Genomic DNA, 9,187 nt, shown 5'->3' on the forward strand with positions numbered 1-9,187 from the left:
TCTAGGTTTTCAAACATTAAACAGTGTTATTGGCTATAAATTTTACCCTAAGAGGAGTCATGGAAAATAATAATAATAATAATAATAAAATAATAATAATAATAATAATTAATAATAATAATAATAGAATAATAATAATAATAATGATAATAATGATAATAATAATTAATAAATAAAATAATAATAATAATAATAATAATAATAAAATAATAATAATAATAAATGTTGCGAGTTCGTGTATGATTTTAAACCCTTTACAAAGCTTTCGAACCACTTTGTAAAGGGTTTTGAAATTATACACGAACTCGCAAAATTTGTATTATTATTTTGTACCTCTTAGAACATTATATATATTCTTGTGATAGAGAGTTTTCCCCAAATAATAATAATAATAATAATAATAATAATAATAATAATAATAATAATAATAATAATAATAATAATATTTCTTTAGTTTTTTCAATGTTTATAATTTCCTATATCATTTCTTATATATGATTCATTTTATAGTTTTTCATTAAAATATGCCATTCCATTCCAAGCTACTTTCGGAAGCTATTTCAAACTCATGACTATTTCTTGCATGAGAGAGAGAGAGAGAGAGAGAGAGAGAGAGAGAGAGAGAGAGAGAGAGGCTGGTACCGGGGTTGGCCGGGGGTTGGGGGGGGGGGGGGCAGGTTTGCGGGGAGAGGGAAGCAGTTGGGCGAGATTGGGACAACCATTGTCGCGTTCAAACACGAGTTCTAAAGCCATGTGATCTTTAAGAAATTGTGACTAATCTTGTCGTCTACGTTAACAAAATAATTTTAAGACTTTGAATTTTAATCAATGATCATTTTGAACGTAATTCACTGAAGAATGATTGGCATAAGGTTGAGGTGACGTCAAATGAAAACTAATACACACAGTGTTACCATTTTAGTAGGCACATTCAGGCAATCGTTTTCACAATTAGTTATTTGCTTTAGCTATTCAGGAAAAGGTATGCTGGAATCAATGCCGTCTTTTGACCATTATCAAATCGAGGCAAGACAGCAAATTTCCAGACTTAATAGAAGGTAAATCTTGCAACCACTGATGAAAATGTGCCTCGCTGTCCAACTTCTCGGTACCAGCGGTGTTTTATTCCTCCCACCGTTGGACTCTGGAACAGTCTCCCTGAGGATGTTGTCCAGTTGGAACTTCAAAAGTTCCAACCGAAGATGCACTGCATTACTATAGTAGACGCTCCTGATTGGCTGTTGATAAGCTAGTCACAGGGCTGAAAACTCTCAGTCTCTTTCGAGCGTTCACATAGGCAGGATGTATGATCCACTTCTCCTGAGGGATACCTCTTTCAAAAGTATCCTCAAGAGAGGTGGAACATACATCCTGCCTATGTGAACTGTCGAGAGAGACTGAGAGTTTCCAGCCCTGTGACTGGCTTATCAACAGCCAATCAGGCGCGTCGTAAGGGATTGGCCTAGACATCAGCTGGGCGCACGGTTGATGTGAATCTATTATACCCTAAAATGCATTACTATTGGCTTCTAATAATTTATTGACATTTGCATTGATTTATTTATTAGTTATTTAATTCATTTATTCTTTTTTAGAAACTCTCTGTACCTCTGTATTTCGTATTGCCTTCTGTTACTTATCTTAAATGAACACCACATTCTTTGGAAGCTTGAATGTCAAGACAATGGCCCCTGTGGGTTGTTCCATATGTAGAGGGTTCATCTTCTAAATAATAATAATAATAATAAAATAATAATAATAATAATAATAATAATAATAAGCAAAAAGTTGTTATATAAGCTCTTTCTTATACAAGCCATCCATCCCGAGCCCTTCAGAGAACTTAGCTTGCTCTATCAACACCATCGGTGGGTAAAATTCGAGTGTTCTTTCGTGCCAAGTTCTCTCCACATTTCATCGTCTTCCTCTTCTTCATATTATTTGGGGGGTGGGGTGCGGGGTTGGGGGGTGGTTGAGGGAGGAGAATCAGATCAGAAAAGAATCCTCGACCGATTCTGGTTGGCAGGTAGCAAGTGGAGGGAAAAATCAATTCCTTTTCGATTTGGCATGAAAGTTTTTTTTTTTTTTTTTTTTTTTTTTTTTTTTTTTTTTTTTTTTTTTTTTTTTTTTAACATTGCAGAAAGGTGCAGGCTTCCTGACGAAGAGAGTTTTGTTAGTTTGGATGATTGCTCGCGGGTGTGACCTGAATATATATATATATATATATATATATATATATATATATATATATAATATATATATACTAGATTATATATATGATAAAATATTATATAGATCTATATATATACTATATATATATATATATATATATATATATATATATACACACACATATAGGTAAATAAATTTAAATTAGTGATCACAATATCCTGTCCTCAGTCCCAACTTAAGAACACAGGAATCAACCAACCACCACCACCACCACCACTAAACCCACACTCCCCCACAAAAAAAAGACGTACGATCATATCAAAGGAATTAAAAAAAAAGTTTAATTTGAGGAGGGTTTTAACCCAAGTGGCCTGTCCACCAATTCACTGAGAAAATGAACAATCATCTCAAGTGATCAAGGGGCTCCGTGAGTTGAATTTTGGGAGCTTGCCAGAGCCTGTCAGGGTCACTGAAGGATGGGGCTGTAGGGATCGTAGGATTCTCATCCTAAATCCTTGCAGGAGACGTTCTGAGGGGAAGTAATATTTCATGGTTTCTCCGGTAAAATTTCATAAGTTGCCAATAAGACTCCAGCCGGCCATTTTTGCATAAAAAAACTATTAGTTTCTTCGGAAAAATTCTATATGTTGCCAATGAGACTCCAGCCAGCCAATTTTTTGCATGGAAAAACTATTAGTTTCTTTGGAAAAATTCTATAAGTTGCCTATGAGAATCCAGCCAGCCATTTTTGCAAAAAAAATCCATTAGTTTCTTCGGAAAAATTCTATAAGTTGCCACTCAGACTCCAGCCAGCCATTTTTGCATAACAAAACCATTAGCTTTTTCGGAAAAATCTTTTAAGATGCCAATCAGACTCCAGCCGTTTCGTATACTACGATGTTATCAATTTATGAATCTGAGTAAATATTTAGACATTCAAGCATGCCATTTTCATTATTAATGTTTTTCGCTTACCTTTGACTGAGTATATAAAAAAAACATTATATACTACCAGTAAAATTATTTATTCGTCTAAATACATTTCTTTCATTATTCATGTATCTTTCCACAATCTTTGATTATCTAAAGAGAGTTTAAATAATGTATCAGTTTAAGTATCTAGCTTTTTAAATATATTCTTATTTCTAATGTGAGTTTCCCAATCTTTTTCCATCTAAATAGAATAAAGATGGTACGAGAATGATAGTCTGTGTAAGAATAATTAAATTGTATGACTACTACTATAATCTCGGGATATTACCAGTGCAGAGTAATAGATGGGGGATTAAAAAAACTTCATTAGATATTGAGCATGAAGAAGGTAATATGACATTATGTAAGTTTTGCACAAAAAAAAAAGATCCGAATTTGTCTACCTAGTTTCTAACATTATTTTCATATCATTATAGTATTCAGAAGATGAACCTTATTGATATATGAAAACAAGCCTACAGGGGCCAATGGCTTAGAATTCAAGCTTCCAAAGAATATGGCATTCTTTTGAAAGAAATGACAAAAGATGATATTTTCTATTCATCCCTTATCGGCATCAGAGCGTGTGTATTATGGCTATTGTCTAAACTTGACAAAAATAGCTACATCACGTTACAGAATTTGGACTATGGATAATTAGAAGTTTAGCCTTAAATAAAATAACAACTACTGAGGTTAGAAGGTTGAAATTTTGTTTGTTTCATGATTGGAAGGGGGATGATCAACATGCCAATTTGCAGCCTTCTAGCCTCAGAAATTTCTAAGATCTGAGGGCGGACGGAAAAAGTGCGGGCGGACAGGCTAGAGGCTAGAGGCCTTTGATAGAAGCCAGTGGAGGAGAAGGTGCATCAGGCAACCGAACCTTTCATGTAGGGATAACTGTGGGAAAAAAGAAGTTAGTAATATAGATATGACGAATTTCAATGAGGAATTAAGGACAAAATGATCAATAAATAGCTTCATGAACAACATCTTATTCATGGTCTTGCACACAAAAGCTGGAATCAATTCAAGAAGATATTCCTTCCTTTGTTGGCATACCAGAATGGATTAAAATTACCGCGCTAGAAATTCCCCGTGTAATCTCTTTTATTTATATAATTGTACTAATTTGTTTCACTTGGCTGTAAATGAACTAGTTTCGGTTCCTGAAATCGAATGAAATTGTGCTTTTGTACCGAGACTTCCTGAACAGTATAGATCTGCCTTATTATTATTATCATTATTATTATTATTGTTGAGAAATTCAGTCTCGTGAAGACCAAATTGTTAAAAAATCCACAATTATATATTGAAATACATTTGTATGTAAAAAACAAAGACTTTCGGTAACGTTAAAACGTAAATGGAGAGGGTAGGTTCCTCCTGAAGAGCATCCAAAAGGGTGGGCGGGGCGAGAAAATACCAGCCCATCATCGAAGTGCTGGTTCGAGTGTTATGTAATTCCAGACTCACCAGGCAGTTGCGCCAACGTCCTTGATCTCCGAACCTGCGAAGTTGCTATCTGGAGAGAGAGAGAGAGAGAGAGAGAGAGAGAGAGAGAGAGAGAGAGAGAGAGAGAGAAGGGAAGGGGAAGCAGAACATCAGGGTTCACATGGTCAACGTCAGTTTTGAAATTAGAATCTTTTAAGGACTGTTTGGCAATGACACTGTTGATAAAAGGTCTTCATTTGTAAACGACTTGTTATCTTCAAAAGATATTCCCAAGTTTATAGCAGCGCCTTCAACTAATCTTCTCACGTGAGAATCGTCGCTTTTACAAACAATTCGTGCACCATTCCAATTAATTCTGTGGTATAGTTGAATCTATGAGCCACCAAAGCGCTGCCCTGTGCATGAAGATCATAGGTCCTTCTGTATTCCCTTAATCTTACCTCTAATCTAATCTCAAACGTAGGTGATTATATAAATAAATACCAAAAGAATATAGAAATTGTTTATACCTACAAAAACACTTTTGGCAAAAGCTTTTACAAAGAACAATAACAGTACCAAGAGAAATAACGGTGTTTACAAGGTTCCATGTCGCGATTACAATGGTTGTTACTACGGGGAAAGTGGTAAGGGATTAGAGGTAAGATTAAGGGACCACAGAAGAGCCTATGATCTTCATGCACAGGGCAGCGCTTTGGTGGCTCATAGTTTTAAATTAGACCACAGAATTAATAGGGATGGTGCACGAATTATTTTTAAAAGCGACGATTCTCACGTGAGAAGATTAGTTGAAGGCGCTGCTATAAGCATGGGAATATCTTTTGAAGATAACAAGCCGTTTACAAACGAAGACCCCTTTTATCAACAGTGTCATTGCCAAACAGTACTTGAAAGATTTTGATTTCAAAACTGACGTTGACCATGTGAACCCTGATGCTCTGCTTCCCCTTCCCTTCTCTCTCTCTCTCTCTCTCTCTCTCTCTCTCTCTCTCTCTCTCTCTCTCTCTCTCCAGATAGCCGACGTCCCTGTGGATGTTTTCGACTATGGCACCTATGCAGTGCAAGCAGGAGCAACTTCGCAGGTGCGGAGATCAAGGAGGTTGGCACAACTGCCTCTTGAGTCTGGAATTACATAACACTCGAACCAGCACTTCGATGTGGGCTGGTATTTTCTCGCCCCGCCCACCTTTTTAGATGCTCTTCAGGAGGAAACTACCGTCTCACCTCACACTTTAACGTCTACACTGATGAGAAACACCGTTCAGGCGTCCGAAAGTCTTTGTTTTTTACATAGAAATATATTTTAATTTATAATTGTGGAATGTTTAACAATATTGTAAGCCCTTAAACATTGTTAAGCCTATTATAGGCCCATAAGCTTAGATAAGCTTAGTAGCTTTTGTAGGCATATAGCCACATTTAAGCTTAGTGGCCTATTGTAGACAAATAAGCTTCGATAAACTTAGTAGCCTTTGTAGGCAGGCATATAAGGTCATTTAAGCTTAGCGGCTTATTGTAGACCCATAAGCTTAGTAACCATTGTAGGCCCATAAGCATTGTTAAGCTTATGAGAGACTTTCCTTGTCTTGGAAAATATCTCAGAAATACCTCCTCGAGGTATACCTCATTCGGAATGGCCTCTGTGAGGTAATCGTCAACCAGAAGAGCTACTAAACATAACAAAGCTTATTTACATACAATGGATACTAAGCTTACCTAAGCTTATGGGCCTACAGTAGGCCACTAAGTTTAAATTAGCTTATATGCCTAAAATGCTACCAAGCGTAGATGAACTTATGTATCTACAATGGATAATAAACTTATGAGCTTACAATATGCCACTTAGCTTAACAAAGCTTATGGGCCTACAATAGGCCACTTAGCTTAACCAGCTTATGAGCCTACAATAGGAAACTAAGCTCAAATGATCTCATGGGCCTACACAATAGGCCACTAAGCTCATGTAAGATCATTTCATGTTATTTATACCGCCGCCCTCCTACCCAACCACCCTCTGCATATTATATTTGTGTGGGAGGGAGGATTCATCTTCCTCTCGTCGTGACTCTGGAGGATCTTCCCGCGGGGGACAGCAGCTGCCTCCCTTGGGGAAGCCCTAGAGGGACACCCCCCCAGCTGAAGAAGACCTCTATAAGACACCCTGGTCCTGAATTCTTCCCAAAGAATGACCAGAAGGAAGACATCTGCAAGAATAGCTCTAGATTTCCGACTATTTGCCCGCTATGACAGAGATTTTCTATTAGAATAGTCTTCATCAAGGGACATAACATACTTGACTTTCTGCAGAGGCGGTCTTCTAGATTATTCCAACAGAATCATCTTCTGATATCCATCTGGTACATCCCTCTGGTGGCCTTATGAGGTCCTTCTGCAAGAATAGATCTAGATATCCGGCTATTTGCGCACTTTGACAGAGATCTTCTATCAAAAGTGTCTTCATCAAGGGAAATAGCATACTTTACTTTCTGCAGAACTTGTCTCCTAGATTATTCCAACAATATAACGAGAAGGAAGACATCTGTAAGAATAGATCTAGATATCCGACTATTTGTCTACTTTGACAGATATATTCTATTAGAAGAGTCTTCTTCCAGGGACATAGAACACTTGACTTTCTGCAGAGCCGGTCTTCTAGATTATTCCAACAGAATAACCAGAAGGAAGATATCTTCAAGAATATATTTAGATATCCGAATATTTGCCTGCTTTGACAGAGATCTTCTATTAGAAGTCTTCATTAAGGAAATAGAATTTTTGAATCTCTGCAGAGCTGTTCTTCTAGATTATTCCAACAGAATAACCAGAAGGAAGACATCTGCAAGAATAGCTCTAGATATCCGATTATTTGCCCGCTTTGACAGAGATTTTCTATTAGAAGAGTCTTCATCAAGGGACATAGCATACTTGACTTTCTGTAGAGCTGGTCTTCTAGATTATTCCAACAGAATAACCAGAAGGAAATAATCTGCAAGAATAGATCTAGATATCCGACTATTTGCCCGCTTTGACAGAGATGTTCTATTAGAAGAGTCTTCATCAAGGGACATGGCATACTTGGCTTTCTGCAGAGCCGGTCTTCTAGATTATTCCAACAGAATAACCAGAAGCAAGAAATCTGCAAGAGTAGATCTAGATATCCAAAAATTTACCCGCTTTGACAGAGATCTTCTATTAAAAGAGTCTTCATCAAGGGACATAGCATATTTCCTGCAGAGCAGGTCTTCTAGATTACCCCAACAGAATAACCAGAACGAAGACAGAAGCAAGAATAGATCTAGATATCCGACTATATGCCCGCTTTGACTGAGATATTCTATAGAAGAGTCTTCATCAAGGGAAATAGCATACTTGACTGTCTGCAGAGCCAGACTTCCAGATTATTCCAACAGAATAACCAGAAGGAAATAATCTGCAAGAATAGATCTATATATCAGACTATTTGCCCGCTTTGACAAAGATCTTCTATTAGAAGTGTTTTCATCAAGGGACATACTTGATTTTCTCCAGAGCTGGTCTTCTAGATTACCCCAACAGAATAACAAAAAGGAAGACATCAGCAAGAATAGATCTAGATATCCGACTATTTGCCCGCTTTGACAGAGATCTTCTATTAGAAGTCTGCATCAAGGGACAGAGCATACTTGACTTTCTGCAGAGAAGGTCTTCTAGATTATTCCAGCAGAATAACCAGAAGGAAGAAATGTGCAAGAGTAGATCTAGATATCCGAGTATTTGCCCGCTTTGACAGAGATCTTCTATTAGAAGTGTTCATCAAGGGACATAGCATACTTGACTTTCCACAGACCCGATCTTCTAGATTATTCCAACATAATCATCTTCTGGTATCCCTCTTGAAAATCCCTCTAGTGGCTTTCTTGCATGCCTCTGGTGGCCTTCTGGGGTCCTTCTGGTGGCCCTATGGCCCTCCAAACAGCAGAATGCTCTCAAAGTGAGAGCTGGTCCTCCTTCCTTTAAATAGCGTTTCTTGCCACAGTATAACCAGAAGATAGATATCTGCAAGAATAGATCAAGATATCCAACTAATTGCCCGTTTTGATGGAGTTTTTTTTATTAAAAGAGTCTCCATCAAGGGACAGAGCATACTTGACTTTCTGCAGACCCGGTCTTCTAGATTATTCCAACAGAATAATCAGAAGGAAGACATCTGCAAGAATAGATCTAGATATCCGACTATTTGCCTGCTTTGACAGAGATCTTCTATTACAAGAGTCTTCATCAAGGGACATAGCATAATTGACTCTATGCAGAGCTGGTCTTCTAGAATACTCCCCTATAGAATAACCAAAAGGAAGACATCTGCAAGAATAGATCTAGGCATTCGACTATTTGGTCCCTTTAACAGAGATCTTTTATTAGAAGAGTCTCCATCAAGGGACAGAGCATACTTGAATTTCTGCAGAGCCGGTCTTCTAGATTATTCCAACAGAATAACTAGTTGGATGATATCTGCAAGAATAGATCTAGATACCCGACTATTTGATCGCTTTGACAGAGATTTTGTATTAGAAGTCTACATCAAGGGACAGAGCATACTTGAAGAAACACA

The sequence above is a fragment of the Macrobrachium nipponense genome, chromosome 4 (genome assembly GCF_015104395.2).
Source record: "Macrobrachium nipponense isolate FS-2020 chromosome 4, ASM1510439v2, whole genome shotgun sequence".
Lineage (NCBI taxonomy): Eukaryota > Metazoa > Arthropoda > Malacostraca > Decapoda > Palaemonidae > Macrobrachium > Macrobrachium nipponense.